Raw genomic sequence first — 14,963 nt, 5'->3', positions numbered from 1 at the left:
AGAAGCTTTTTAGTTTGATATAATCCCATCTGCTTATTTTTTCTTTAGTTGCCTTTGCTTTTGGGGTCATATTCATGAAGTCTGTACCCACTCCTACTTTCTGGAGTGTTTCCCCTATGTTTTCTTTAAGGAGTTTTATTGTTTCATGATGTATATTTAATTGTTTAATCCATTTTGTGTTGATTTTGCTATATGGTGAGAGGTTCGGGTCTAGTTTCATATGAATGAATATCCAGTTTTCCAAGCACCATTTGCTGAAGAGGCAGTCTCTTCCCCAGTGTGTAGACTTGCTGCCTTTGTCAAAGATCAGATGGCTGTAGGTATATGGGTTGATTTCTGGGTTCTCTATTCTATTCTCTATTCTATTGATCTGTGTGTCTGTTTATATGCCAGTAACATGCTGTTTTGGTTATTATAGCTTTGTAACATACTTTAAAGTCAGGTAGTGTTATGGCTCCAGCTTTATTTTTTTTGCTCAGAATTGCTATGGCTATGCTTGGTCTTTTGTAATTCCATATAAATGTCTGGATAGTTTTTTCCATTTCAGAGAACAATGTCATTGGAATTTTGATGGCGATTGCATTGAATCTGAAGATCACTCTGGGTAATATGGACATTTTCACAATGTTAATTATTCTGATCTAAGAGCATGGGATATCTTTCCATGTTCTTGTGTCTTCTCTAATTTCTCTCAACAGTGGTTTGTAGTTCTCTTCGTAGAGATTTTTCACATCATTGATTAAGTTTATTCCTAAGTATTTTATTTTGGGGGGCTATTGTAAATGGGCTAGCTTTCTTGATTTCTTTTTCTGCATGTTCACTGTTTGAGTATAGAAATGCTACTGATTTTTGTGTGTTGATTTTGTATCCTGCAACTTTGCTGAAATCATTTATCAACTCTAAGAGTTTTCTTGTAGAGGCTTTAGTCTGTTCAATATATATAGGACCATATCATCTGCAAACACGGACAGTTTGATTTCATCTTTTCCAATCTGAATGCCCTTTATTTCCTTTTCTTCTCTGATTGCTCTGGCTAGTACTTCCAACACTATGTTGAATAAGAGTGGTGAGAGTGAGCATCCTTGTCTATTTCCTGTTCTTAAAGGAAAAGTTTCCAGCTTTTCCCCATTCAGGATGATATTGGCAGTGGGCTTATCATATATTGCATTAATTATGTTGAGATACTTTCCATCTATATCTAACCTGTAGAGAGTCTTTATCATGAATGAATGTTGAATTTTGTCAAATGCTTTTTCAGCATCTATAGAGATGATCATAAGGTTTTTGTCTTTGCTTTTATTGATGTGGTGTCACATTTGTTAATTTGCGTATGTTGAACCAACCTTGCATCCCTGGGATGAATCCCACTTGATAATGGTGGTTAATTTTGTGTATGTGTTGCTGTATCCTGTTAGCTAGTATTTTATTGAGGAATTTTGCATCTATATTCATCAAGGATATTGGCCCGTAGTTTTCTGTTTTTGAGGTATCGTTGTCTGGTTTTGGTATGAGGGTGATGTTTGCCTCATAGAATGAGTTTGGGAGAATGGCCTCTGTTTCAATCATTTGGGATAGTTTGTACAGAATTGGTATCAGTTCCTTTTTGAAGGTCTGGTAGAATTATGCAGTGAACCCATTTGCTCCTGGGCTTTTCTTTGTTGGAAGCCTTCTGATAACAGCTTCAATCTCTTTTATTGTTATTGGTCTGTTCAGATTTTTTATACCTTCTTACCTCGGTTTTGGTAGTTTGTGTGTGTCCAGAAATTTATCTATTTCCTCCAGATTTTCAAATTTGTTGGTATATAGTTGTTTATAGTAGTCTTGAATGATTCCTTGTATTTCTAGGGTATCAGTTGTAATATCACCTTTTTCATTTCCAATTTCTGTTATTTGGGTCTTCTGTCTTGTTTTTTTAGTTAGCCTTGCTTATCGTTTGTCAATTTTATTTATCTTTTCAAAAAACCAACTTTTGTTTCTTTGATCTTTTGTATCATTTTTTATATTTCTATTTCATTAAGTTCTGCTCTAATCTTAATTATTTCTTTCCATCTACTAACTATGGGTTTGGATTGTTCTTGTACTTCTAAATCTTTAAGGTGAAGTGTTAGGTTGTTTATTTGCCATCTTTCCATTCTTCTGAAGTAAGCATTTAATGCAATAAATTTCCCCCTTAGTAATACTTTTGCAGTATCCCACAGATTTTGGTATGATGTGCCATTATTTTCATTAGTTTCAAAAATTTTTTGATTTCCCATTTAATTTTGTCTTGGACCCATATGTCATTAAATAGAATGCTATTTAATTTTCATGTGTTTGTATCATTTCTAGAGTTTCATTTGTTATTGATTTCTAATTTTAATCCATTGTGATCTGAAAAAATATGTGAAATAATTCCACTTTTTTAAAATTTGTTGAGACTTGCTTTGTGACTTAACATGTGATGTATCCTGGAGAATGTTTCATGTGTTGATGAGAAGAATGAATATTCTGAAGCTGTTGGATAGAATGTTCTGTAGATATCTGCCAAGTCCAATTGGTCTAAAGTGTTGTTTAGATCTTGTGTTTCTCTGCTGATTCTTTGCCTAGATGATCTGTCCAATGTTGAGGTGGGGTGTTTTGGTTCCTTGCTCCTATGGTGTTAGTGTCTATCTCATTCTTTAGATCAAATAGTGTTTGCTTTATAAATCTGGCTGCTCTGACATTGGGTGTGTATATATTTATGTTGTTATGTTCTCTTGATGGATAGATCCTTTTATCATTGTATAGTGGCCTTCTTTATCTCTCTTTATGGTTTTTGCTTAAAGTCTGTTTTATCTGATATAAGAATAGCTACTCCAGCTCGTTTTTCATTTCTATTTGCATGGTATATCTTTTTCCATCCTTTCACTCTTAGTCAATGTGTGTCATTACAGGTGAGGTAAGTCTCTTGAAGGCAGCATATTGTTTGGTCCCTCTTTTTAATCCAGTCAGTCATCTGTATCTTTTGAGTGGGAATTTAATCCCTTTACATTTAGAGTTATTATTGAAAGGTGCTGATTTACTCCTAGCATTTTATTGATTTTTCTTTGGATGTCTTAAGTATCTTTTGTTCCTTTCTGATTTTCTGTTTGTCTTCTGTATTTGTTGGTTCCTTAGGGCAGTAGATAAACTTTTTTTTTTTTCTCTTTATTGTTAGCATTTTTGTTTTACTGGTAGGTTTTGTTCTTTCTTGAGTATTCATGGCAGTGATGGTTGTTTTCAGGTATCAAACCCAGTACTTCCTTGAGAATTTATTGTAAGGCTGGTCATGTGGTAGTGAACTCACACAGTTTTTGTTTGTCTGAGAAATATACTATTTGTCCTTCATTTTGGAAGGATAGCCTTGCTGGGTAAAGTATTCTTGGCTGGCAATTTTTGTCCTTTAGTATTTTGTATATATCATCCCATTCTTTTCTGGCTTTTAGGGTTTCTGATGAAAAGTCTGATGTTAGTCTGATTGGGGCTCCCTTGTAGGTTACTTGCTGCTTCTCTCTTGCAGCTTTTAAGATTCTCTCTTTGTCTTTGAGTTTTGCTAGTTTGACTATAAGATGCCTTGGAGAGGGCCTTTTTGGGTTGAATATGTTTGGGGATCTTTGGGCCTCCTGAATCTGAAGATCTGTGTTTTTCCCTATAGCTGGGAAGTTTTTTGCTGTTATTTCACTGAATATGTTTTCAATGCCATTTCATTTTTCCTCCCCTTCTGGAATACTCTTGATTCAGATATTTGAGCACTTAAGGTTTTCTGTTATTTCTCTTAGATTTTCTTCAATTTTTTTGATTCTTGTTTCTTTTATCTGGTCTGCCTATGTTAATTCAAACAGCCTGTCTTCAAGGTCAGCAGTTCTCTCTTCTCCTTCTGCAATCCTGCTGGTTAAACTCTCTGTTGTGGTTTTTATTTCATTGAATGAATCCTTCAGCTCCACAAGCTCTGCTACATTCTTGTTCAGGGCATTGATTTCTTTGTACATTTCTTCTTTCAGATTCTGTATATTTTTTCTCATTTCATTGTGTTGTCTAACTGAGTTTTCTTTCATCTCATTTAGTTTCCTTAGAATTGTCGCTCTAAATTCCTTGTCATTCTTTCAAGGGTTTCCTGTTCTATAGGATCTAGTGCTTGAGAGTTATTATTTTCCTTTGGTGGTGATGTACTTTCTTGATTTTTCATATTTCTGGTATCTTTCATTGGTGTTCAATCATTGTGGCAGGGGGTATCATGGTCCACTCATTCCACCCTGATGTCTGGCCTGGATCCTGAAAGGACTGCCAATTCAGGGCAGCGGGAACTAGCCTGGGCTGGGGGTCCCATGGTGCCTGCCTGTTCTGGCATAGCTGGCTCGGGGTGTGTGGGCCTGGTGGATCTCAGGCCTCTCTAGGCAGCAGGGACTGGCCTGGACCAGGGGTCCCACGGCACCTGCTTTTTCCGGCACTGCTGACTTGGGGTGCGTGGGCCCAGTGGTACTGAGGCCTCTCTCGGTAGCGGGTACTGACCTGGGCTGGGTGTCCCATTGCTCCTGCCTGTTCCAGCGTGGCCAACTCATGGCATGTGGGCCCAGTGGTTCTTGGGCCTCTTTAAGCAGTGGGCACTGGCCTGGGCTGGGGGTCCTGCGGTGCCTGCCTTTTCTGGCACAGCTGACTTGTGGCGTGTGGGCCCAGTGGCTCTCAGGCCTCTTTGGGTGGTAGGTTCTGGCCTCCAAGTGTTTCTTGCTTACAAGCCACCCTGTTTGTGGTATTTTGTTATAGCAGCCTGAATGAACTAAGATACTGACCAAAGATATCAAATCACTTAATGTTATCTACTGAGTTTAAATTTTTAAAATCTGTTAGAATTACCTAATAGCTTAAAAAACAGTAAAATTAATAAGTGCTTGGGTTTTAAAAAATTAAACTGTGGATGATTATGTCAATACTATGCAAGTTCAAAATCATTTCTCATTTAAACATCTGTAAATGGCTGCCTTTTTGCAAATGAACTACAATAAATAGAAGATTAAACCTACGTATGCTAAAGTAAGACAGAATCCTAATCCATAGGAGATCATTGTCAACTGGTGGGAAGATCATAGATTTTAGTGAGAAGACTTGTTTTGTAGTCCTGGACCTGCTATTAGCTATATATGTGGCACTTAAGTCTCTCACTTAGCCTCTGTGCTCAGTTGCTTTCTGGTAAAATGGGAATAAAGTATCTAATATTGCAACTACTATACTGAGTGTTTATTGGTACCAAGAACTTCTGTATAAACCATACTCAATACCATACACAGGGGGTGAATGCACTGGACATAATTTTCCCTATTCCTACCACTAAGTACAACATGAAACCTTAGATATTACAGAGAAAACAAACATAAGAAGAATCTAAAAGGTGAAGAGAGGAACAGACTGGCTAGGAACCTCAGGACCTGAAGAATAACACAGAAATAAATTCCATGAGTTTTCTTTTTGCTTCATCTGTGTCAGACTTGGAGCTGACCAAGCCAGCAAGGCAAATATACCAAAGAAGTACAGAGAAAAAAAAATCCCAACAAAAGTCTGCTCTCTGTAGCCAAGGAACCAGGAAAGGAGCAGCCTAGCAAGACATAAAACCTCTCAGCATTAACTGCTCTACTGTAGCCAAACACCACAGAAGAAACTGTGGTCCAAGCCCCACTCAGCCTTTGCCGCTATAGTACCCTAGACTTCCACCCTTGAGAGGCTGTCATGAGGTGAGTGACACCTGCTAGGATGGTGTCTGCAAAAGCCAACTAGGAACCGAGACATTCATCAGTCTCATCCCCACAGATTGGTAACGAGGCACCGTGACCCTGCAGAGTCAGTGGAGACCATGGGAAGCTGGACCTCCCATCCCCTCTCAGGAGCAATGAGGAGAGTCCTCCTATTGTTAAGTGTCCACAGAGGCCAAGTAGAGAACCAGGACCTCGACCTCTACCTGGAAATAACGGAGCAGTGCTCCCCTTGCCTGGCTGGAACAGTGTCAGAGAAACCCAGAAAAAACATAAGGTTCACATCAGATCCAGAGGATCTAAACATAATACAGAAATGTCCAGGTTTTAAGAGAAAACCACTCATTACACCCAGAACCAGAAAGATCTCAAATGGAATAAAAAAGACAATCAATAGATGCCAACACCAAGATGACAGAGATGTTAGAATTATCTGACAAAGATTTTAAAGCTGCTATGATAAGACTGCCTTCACGAGCAGTTACAACCATGCCTGAAACAAATGGAAAAATGGAAAGGCTCAACAAAGAAACAGAGTCTCAAGAAAAAAGAAAAATAGAAAATGGAAAGAAAAAAACAAATGGAAATTTTGGAACTGAAAAATACAATAATTTAAAATAAAAAATTCAGTAAGTGGGCTCGATAGCAGCGTAGAGTGGACAAAGGAGAAGAATTGGTGAACCAGAAGACAAAGCAACAGAAAATACCCAGTATGAACAACACAGAAAAAGACGGAAGAAAAGACCAGGAAATGACTGAGGAAGCTGTGGGACGATAGCAAAAGATCTAACACTTCTGCCACTGGATTTCTGGAAGAAAAGAAGGAAAAGGGCAAGCCTAAAGAAGTACTCAAAAAATACTTTAAAACTTCTCAAATTTGGCAAGAGACGTACACCTACAGATTCAGTAAGTTTAGTGAACCCCAAACAAGATAAACCCAAAGTGATTCACACAAATACATGTCACAAACTTCAGAAAATAAAGACAGAAAAAGTAATTAAAGTGCCCAGAGAGCAAATGACATCTTACCGACTGGGGGAGACCAGTCTGAAGGACAGTGGGTTTTTCATCAGAAACACAGAAGTCAGAAGGAAATGGCACAATATTGTTCAGGCACTGAAAGGAAAGAACTGTCATCCCTGAATTCTATCTCCAGTGAAATATTCTTCAGAATAAAGGGGAAATTGAGACATTCTCAGGTGAGAGAGAATTTGTCACCAGCAGACCTACCCTAGAAGAATGACTAAAGGAAGTTCTCTAAACAGAAAGAAAATGATAAAAGGAGGAATCTTGAAACATCAGCAAGAATAAAAGTATGTGGTTCAACAAAAATACGATTGTAAGTAAGTGCAATGGGATTTTCTTCTCCTTTTGAGTTTTCTAAATTATGTTTGATAATTTAAGCAAAAATTATAGCACCGTCTGACGTAGAGAAAATACTTAAGACAATTATATTATTCCATGAAGGAGAACAAAGGGACATAGAGAGAGGGAAGTTTTTTATTCCTCACTCAAACTGGTAAGATGATGACACCAATAGACTTCAATTATATTGTAAGATGATGACACTAAAAACAGTTGTATGTACAACGTAATACCTAGAGCCATCACTAAAAATCTTCTATAGAGAGATATACTCAAAAACACTATAGGTAAACCAAAATGCAATTCAAAAGTTGTTCAAGAAACTCACAGGAAGGCAAGAGAAAGAAAACAGGAGCAAAAAAAGAAAAAAAATAGGAGCAAAACATATAAGCAATTAGGTTAAACATAAATTGCCTAAATACACCAATTAGACATAAATTGGCACAGTGGATTAAAAACACAACCAAACTATATGCTGCCTAGAATAAACCATTTCAAATATAAAAAGATAGGTAGGTTGAAAGTAAAAAGAAAGAGATCGTGTGAACATCAATAAAAGGAAACTGGAAATAGCTCTATTATCAGATATTATAGTATCAGGCACTGTTCTAATCACTAAACATGTATTAACTCATTTAATTCTCACATGATTTTGGCATGTGGGCACAATTATTTTTCCCATTTGACAAATGGGAGAACTGAGGACCGGGGCAGTTCAGTAACTTGTCTAAGTCCCGGATGAATACAGAGCAGAGTCAAGATTTGAAGCCAGACAATGTGGCTCCAGCATCCATGCTCCTAACCATTAAAACGACTTCACATACTTTGCATTTCACAAGCTCTCCATTCTAAGCTGGCTTCGAACGTGCAGTGTTGGTCCGCAAATGAAGTTGTCCTGCGTCCTGCTGTAGGAAGCCGTGCTACCCGCCAGGGGGCAGGACTGCCTCACACGTTCCCAGCCGCCTCCTTTCAGTACAGCTCCCGGGATACTGCTGATGGAAATTCAGCCCGGATCTTCTGGTAACAAATGGAGGGCGAAGTGCAGAAGGAGGGACCTGCTTCCCGGGAATTGCTCACTGGGGGACAGTGCGCAGGGAAGGCCTCTCAGCGCCGCAGCGAGGACGGGCACCGCAATCCAGCAGTCGCCGCTGCTTGGTCAGGTGAAAGAAAGGAAGCTTCCCCCACCCCCAAAGGCCAGGGGCAACCATAAAATATCAAATTCATTTTTCTCCGTGCCTGTCTCCTGACTGTGGCCAACTCAGTAAACTTTTGTGTGTGTGTGTGTGTCTGTGTGTGTATTTTTTTTTAGTTTTATTTTGTCAATATACACTGTGGTTGATTATTGTGCCCATTACCGAAACCTCCCTCTCCCCCTCCCTCCCAGCAATGTCCTTTCTGTTTGCTTGTTGTATCAACTTCAAGAAATTGTAATTGTTGTGACTTCTCTCCGTCCCCGTTGTTTGTGTAATTTTTTATTTATTTTTAGCTCCCACAAATAAGTGAGAACATGTGATATTTCTCTTTCTGTGCCTGATTCGTTTCACTTAAGATAATTTTCTCTAGGTCCATCCATGTTTCTGCAAATGGCAGTATTTCATTCGTTTTTATAGCTGAGTAGTATTCCATTGTGTAGATGTACCACATTTTCCGTATCCACTCATCTGATGATGGGCATTTGGGCTGGTTCCAACTCTTGGCTATTGTAAAGAGTGCTGCGATGAACATTGGGGAACAGGTATACCTTCGACTTGATGATTTCCATTCCTCTGGGTATATTCCCAACAGTGGGATAGCTGGGTCGTATGGTAGATCTATCTGCAATTGTTTGAGGAGCCTCCATACCATTTTCCATAGAGGCTGCACCATTTTGCAGTCCCACCAACAATGTATGAGAGTTCCTTTTTCTCCGCAACCTCGCCAGCATTTATCATTCACAGTCTTTTGGATCTTAGCCATCCTAACTGGTCTGAGTTGGTATCTCAGTGTGGTTTTGATTTGCATTTCCCAAATGCTGAGTGATGTTGAGCATTTTTCATGTGTCAGTAAACTTTTTTGATCCTGAACTTCATGATCTGTAGAACGGGGATGGTCCAGCCATGGGGAAGAAATCTGCCAGCCAGTGGGGTTTTGGTTCCCTCCCCTCGGTGAGAACTTCAGCCGCCCACAACTGCTCATTTCTGAGCAGTTAAGGTCACCTCGCTCCTCTTAAGCCTTAAATGTAGGAGCTGCCGTTGTGGCTCTAACAAGTTAATCATAAGCCAGATCCTGCTGTACCAGGGTGAGGCTGTTTGCATACTGTCACCGCGTGACGCACAGGGTACTTCGTGTTGACTTACACTTTGTGTACTTGAAAAAAATCATAATTCTGCTACTGTTGTGTGAGGCATTCTATATATCAATTAGATTCTACTGGTTGCCTGTGTTGTTCAGTTTTTCTACATTCTTTCTGAATTTCTATTAGTTTGTCTTAGTTTGAGCTGCTATAACAAAAATATCATAGACTGGTGGCTTATGAAAACAAACATTTTTTTCCACAATTTTGGAAGCTGAGAAGTCCATGATCAAGGTGCCAGCAGTTTTGGTGCCTGGCGAGGGCCTGTTACTCATAGATGATGCCTTAGCTGTGTCCTCACATTGTGGAAGGGACAAACAAGCTCTCTGGGCCTCTATTACAAGGGCACATAGTCACCTCCAAAAGGACCTCCTCTTAATTAGACCCCCTCACATTGGGTATTAGGTTTAAACATATGAATTTTTTAGGGGGGACCATGCATTCCACCCCTGGATCTCCCAAATTCATGTCCTTCTCACATGAAAAATAAATTTATTCCATCCCAATATCCCCCGAACCTTAACTTGTTCAGCATCAAAATTCATCTGAATTGGCCATGGGTAAAACTCAAAGGTGTGTTTCATCCAGAGACAAATTTCTCTCCAGCTGTGAACTTATGGAATGAAATAAGTTATGTGCTTCCAAAATACAATGGAAGGACAGGAACAGGACAGACATTTCCATTCTAAAGAAGAGAAATAGGCAAGAAGAAAGGGATAATAGGTCCCGAGCAAGTCTGAAACCCAAAGAGCAAACAATGTTAACTATAAAAGCTTGAGAATAATTTTGCTTTGACTCGATGTCCTGCTTTCTGGATACACTGGGCCAAGGGTTGGGCCCCCAAGAGCTCAGGCAGCCCCATCACTATGGCTTTGCTGGGCACAGCCCACGTGGCAGCTCTTACAGGTTGGGCTCTCCCAGACTAAAGTTGCATGCCAGTGGCCGAGCCTGGGGGCCACACCTCCATGGCTTCACTAGCCGTTGCTCTAGAGGATGCTCTCTGCAGGGGCCCCATCCCTGTGGCAATTCTCCGCCTGAGCCCCTCACCTCTGGAGCATCCTTTGAAATCTAGGTGGAGGCAGCCACATGCCCACAGTTGTGTACTCTGTGCATCTGTGGAGATGGTGCCATGCTGATGCCACCAAGAGGGGCAGCCACTACCACCTGTGCCACACCTGGGCCCACTGGAACCACACCTGGGGCAGCCAAAGAGCACTGTACTGGAATGTGAGGGGCAGAGATGTGAAGCTGGGTGACAGCTGAGGTCTGCTGGGCACTCAAGACTGCTATTTTGCATTGTTCTTTCACACAGGCCTGGAAATCTGGGCCTGTGATGGGAGGGGCAGCACTGATAATCTCCAAAATACCTTTGGGATGGTAGTTCTATTGTCTAGATGAATAGCACCTGGCTTCCTTCCATCCATACTAATTTCCTTATCAAATAATCACTGTTCACTCTCAAACATGCTTTTTCATTTTTTACCATATGGACAGGCTCAGAATTTTCCAAATCTTTAAGTTCTGCTTCCCTTTTGATTATAAATTTCATTTTAAAATCATTTCTCTCTTCTCTCATTCTGCTAAAAGCAGTCAAGAGAAGCCAGGCTGCTCCTTTGACATTTTGCTTAGATAGTTCCTCAGCTAAATATCCAATTTCATCACTCACAAGTTTTGCCTTCTGCAAGACACTAGGACAGGAACACAATTCAGCCAAGTTCTTTGCCATTTTATAACAAGGTTGCCTTTCCTGCAGTTTCTAATACGTGTTCTTCATTTCCGTCTGAGACTTCATCTGTCTTTTTACCAACATTCTGTTCACAACCACACAGGTATTACCTAAGAGTATTGGGATTTCCTCTGTGACTCTTCTCTTCTGTGCCCTATCCAGAATCACGCTTAATGGTCTGTTAACAGCACTGTAGGATTTTTCTAGCATACAAAATATTTAAAAAATCACGTAAAAAAAAATATCACAGACTGGGTAGTTTATAAAAAACAAACTTTTTCCCTTCTACAGTTCTGGATGGAGGTTGGGAAGTGCAAGAAAAAAGATGCTGACGGACTCAGTGTCTAGTGAAGGCCTGTTCCTAATAGATGATGGCTTCTAGCTGTGTCCTCACATTGTGGAAAGAGCAAACAAGCTCCCAGGGACTTCTTTTATAAGGGCACTAATCCTGTTCATGAGGGCTCCACCCCCAAAACCTCATCACCTCCCAAAGGACATACCTCTTAATACCACCACACTGGGGTATTGGTTTTAACATATAAATTGGGGGTGGGACACACTTATTAAAACCATAGCATAGTTCGATCAGTTGGTGAGAGGAAATGATAAAGCTCCTTGCTGTAATTGTGGATTTGTCTATTTTTCCTTTCAACTCTATCAGGTTTTACTTTACGTATTAAGGCTCTGTTGTTTGATGAGTTCATATTTAGGACCCTTAAGTCTTTCTAGTGGGTTGATCCTTTTATCGTTGTATACTATCACGTTTTTTTTTTTTTTTTTTTCTGTAGTGGTTTTATTTTTATTTTTATTTTCTTTTTATTTTTGGCCACAAAATGAGCCTTAATACATTTTAAAAGACTAAGATCATAGAAGATATGTTCTCTGACCACAATATAATGTCACTTTTTGACTCTAGTCAATTTTTTTTTGCTCTAAAGTCTATTTTATCAGATATTAATATAATGACTTCTTTTTTGATTAATGTTTGATGATATATCTTTTTATATCCTTTTTTCCCAAACTTCTTATGTCACTGAACTCGAAGTTTCTTTAAACAGCATATAACAGGGACCTTTGCCCCTCACTCTGCCAATTTCTGACTTTTGATTAGTGCAGTTTGACCATTTACACATAAGGTAACTGTTGATATGTCAGGCCTAAGGTCTACCGTTCTACTGTTTTCTGTTTGTTTTGTCTCATTTTTGCTTTTCTGTTTCTATCTTCTTGTCTTCCTGCGGGTTACTAAAACACTTTTTTAAGATTCCGTCTCGATTTACTTAGTGCTCCTGAGAATATCTTTTTGTACGGTTTTTGCATTGGTTGCTCTGGTTATTACAATAAAATCTGTGATTTCTCACTGTCTACTGGCACCAACACGTTTAGTACTTGGATTGAAGTGTGGAAATCTCACTTCCATTTAGGTTCCTTTATTTTCCCTACTTTTATCAGATGGTGGTGTAATTTTGTTTTAATCATCAAATATGATTTATAAAACGTGAGGAAAAGGAGAGTCTACTGAACGAGACATATTTCTGCTCTTTCAATTTTTTTTTCTTCCCTCCTGATGCTCCAAGGTTTGTTCTTTTTTACCTTTTCCTGTCTGTTTGAAGAACTTCCATTGCCAATCTTTCATTGTGTGCTTCCTAGCAACTAACTAGCTCTTTTAGTCTCCTTCATCGGAGAATGTCTTTACTTTCCCTTCACTCCTGGAGGGTAGTTTCACTGATATAGAATTGACGGTGGGCAGTTCGTTCCGTTCAGCCCTTGAAGAACGTTGTGTCCCTTCCTCACGGCCTCTGTAATTCAGCAGCAGAAACCCATTGTCAATCACGTTGCTGTGCTTCTGTATATAATCCCTCGCTTCTCTCTGGCTGCCTTTAAGATTTTTTTTTTTTTTTTGTCTTTAGTTTTTAAGTTTAATTTTAATATTTCTTGGCATGAATTTTTGGTGCTGTTGTATTTGATCCTTGCTGGAATTCTCTCAACTTGTTGAATCTATAGGTCTGTGTCTTTTGCCAAATTTGGGGAGTTTGGAGGCATTATTTCTTCAATAATCTTTAGCCCCTCTCTCTTTTTTCTCTCCTCCTTGTGCGTCAACGATACAAATGTTGGATCTTTTGTTATTTTCCTACAGGTCCCTGTGGTTGTTTATTTTTTTAAAGTCTATTTTCTCTCTGTTGTTCAGATTGAGTCAATGCTATTGATTTGTTATTAAGTTCACGGATTCAGTCCTCCATCATCTCCACTCTACTATTGAACCCATCTGGTGAGTGTTTAATTTTTGTTATTATACTTCTTAGTTCTGTAATTTCTGTGTGGTTTTTTTTTTGCCGTGGTTTTCTATTTTTTAAAATTTATTTAAAGAGAATTTGTATTTGCTTGTTGAAGCATTTTTATGATGGCTGCTTTAAAATCCTTGGCAGATCATTCCAGCATCTGATTCATCTTGATGTTGGCATCAGTTGTCTTTCTCATTCATGCTGCAAATTTCTTGGTTCTTGGTATAACAGGTAATTTTCTATTGTTTCCCAGACATGTCAGCTATTATAATAGAAGATTTTAGGTTTTATTTAAATCTTTCCTTTTAGCATGTAGTCACCCTGGTTACACTTAGCGAGCAGGTCCTGGCCTGGCTTTGTGGGCTGTGGTCTCACTGACAGTTCAATCATCAGAGCTTTTCAGTACTATTTTGGTCTACTTAGTTTACCTGGTGCCTCTGGGCACCCACTGGTCCCTGCTGGTGCTGCCCGGGGGGCAGAATGGGTGTCTCTCAGTGGGGGAGGGGAGTTGCAGGCCCACGCTACGAAGAGGCTTTCCTGGCATAGCGTTTGTAGTGGTGACTTCCCCTGCCTGTGGGAGACAGAGTGTGCTACCTGGGTGGGGCTGGGCACCTGTCATGGTGGGATCCTCCCCTGGCTCCCCCAGCAACCCTGGAGGCTTTGGGACGGGGATAAAGTCTCAGATCCAGGGGGAAAAAGACATCCTGGGCAGATCACTTGTGGGAGAATCCCTTTTGGTGTCCCACCACCCCCACCCTATCCGAGTCACCTGGGTTGGTGACAGGCTTTCAGTGAGCCCACCTCTTCCTCTTCTGTTGCTTCCAGCCAGACTTCACACTATGGCCTGATTGCTGAGGAACTTTATGTCCATTTGTGATTCATCTACTTTTCTTGTTTACCAGCGCAACAGTCCTGCTGCCCAAATGTGTCCAGATTTGACCAATCCTTGTCATGAAATGTCCCTTTCTGTCACTGCCCCAGGCTCCAAGTCCACCTGGAAAACTCCACTTCATCCTCTGAAACACTAAATACTCCTGATCTGTAAAATGTGAATCCCCTAGACCACTGGTCAGCTCATCCCACCTCCCTGGTGGCCATACAAACCTCTAAAGCAAGACAAAGATGCCACAGAGGTACAGACCTGATGTCCCCCAGCAGGTGGATCCAACGTATCCATTACACAGCAGATCAACGAACCCCAAATGGGTGGGCCAAGGTGCCCAATATATAAAACATAGATGACCCCGAGTGGGTGGGCCGAGGTGCCCAATATATAAAACATAGATGACCCCGAGTGGGTGGGCCGAGGGGCCCATTACATAATAGATGGATGAACTCCAGTGGGCAGGGTGAGGTGTCCATTATATAATAAATGGATGACCTTGAGTGGGCAGGCTGTGGTGCCATTATATAACAGATGGATGACCATCATTTGGTGGGCTGAGGTGCTCTTTATATAATAGGTTAATGACCCTGAGTGGGTGGGCTGAGGTGCCCATTATATAATAGATGGATGACCCTGA

The sequence above is a fragment of the Cynocephalus volans genome, chromosome 2, assembly GCF_027409185.1.
Source record: "Cynocephalus volans isolate mCynVol1 chromosome 2, mCynVol1.pri, whole genome shotgun sequence".
In the NCBI taxonomy this organism is placed as follows: domain Eukaryota; kingdom Metazoa; phylum Chordata; class Mammalia; order Dermoptera; family Cynocephalidae; genus Cynocephalus; species Cynocephalus volans.
Note: the sequence above shows the minus strand (reverse complement) of the source record.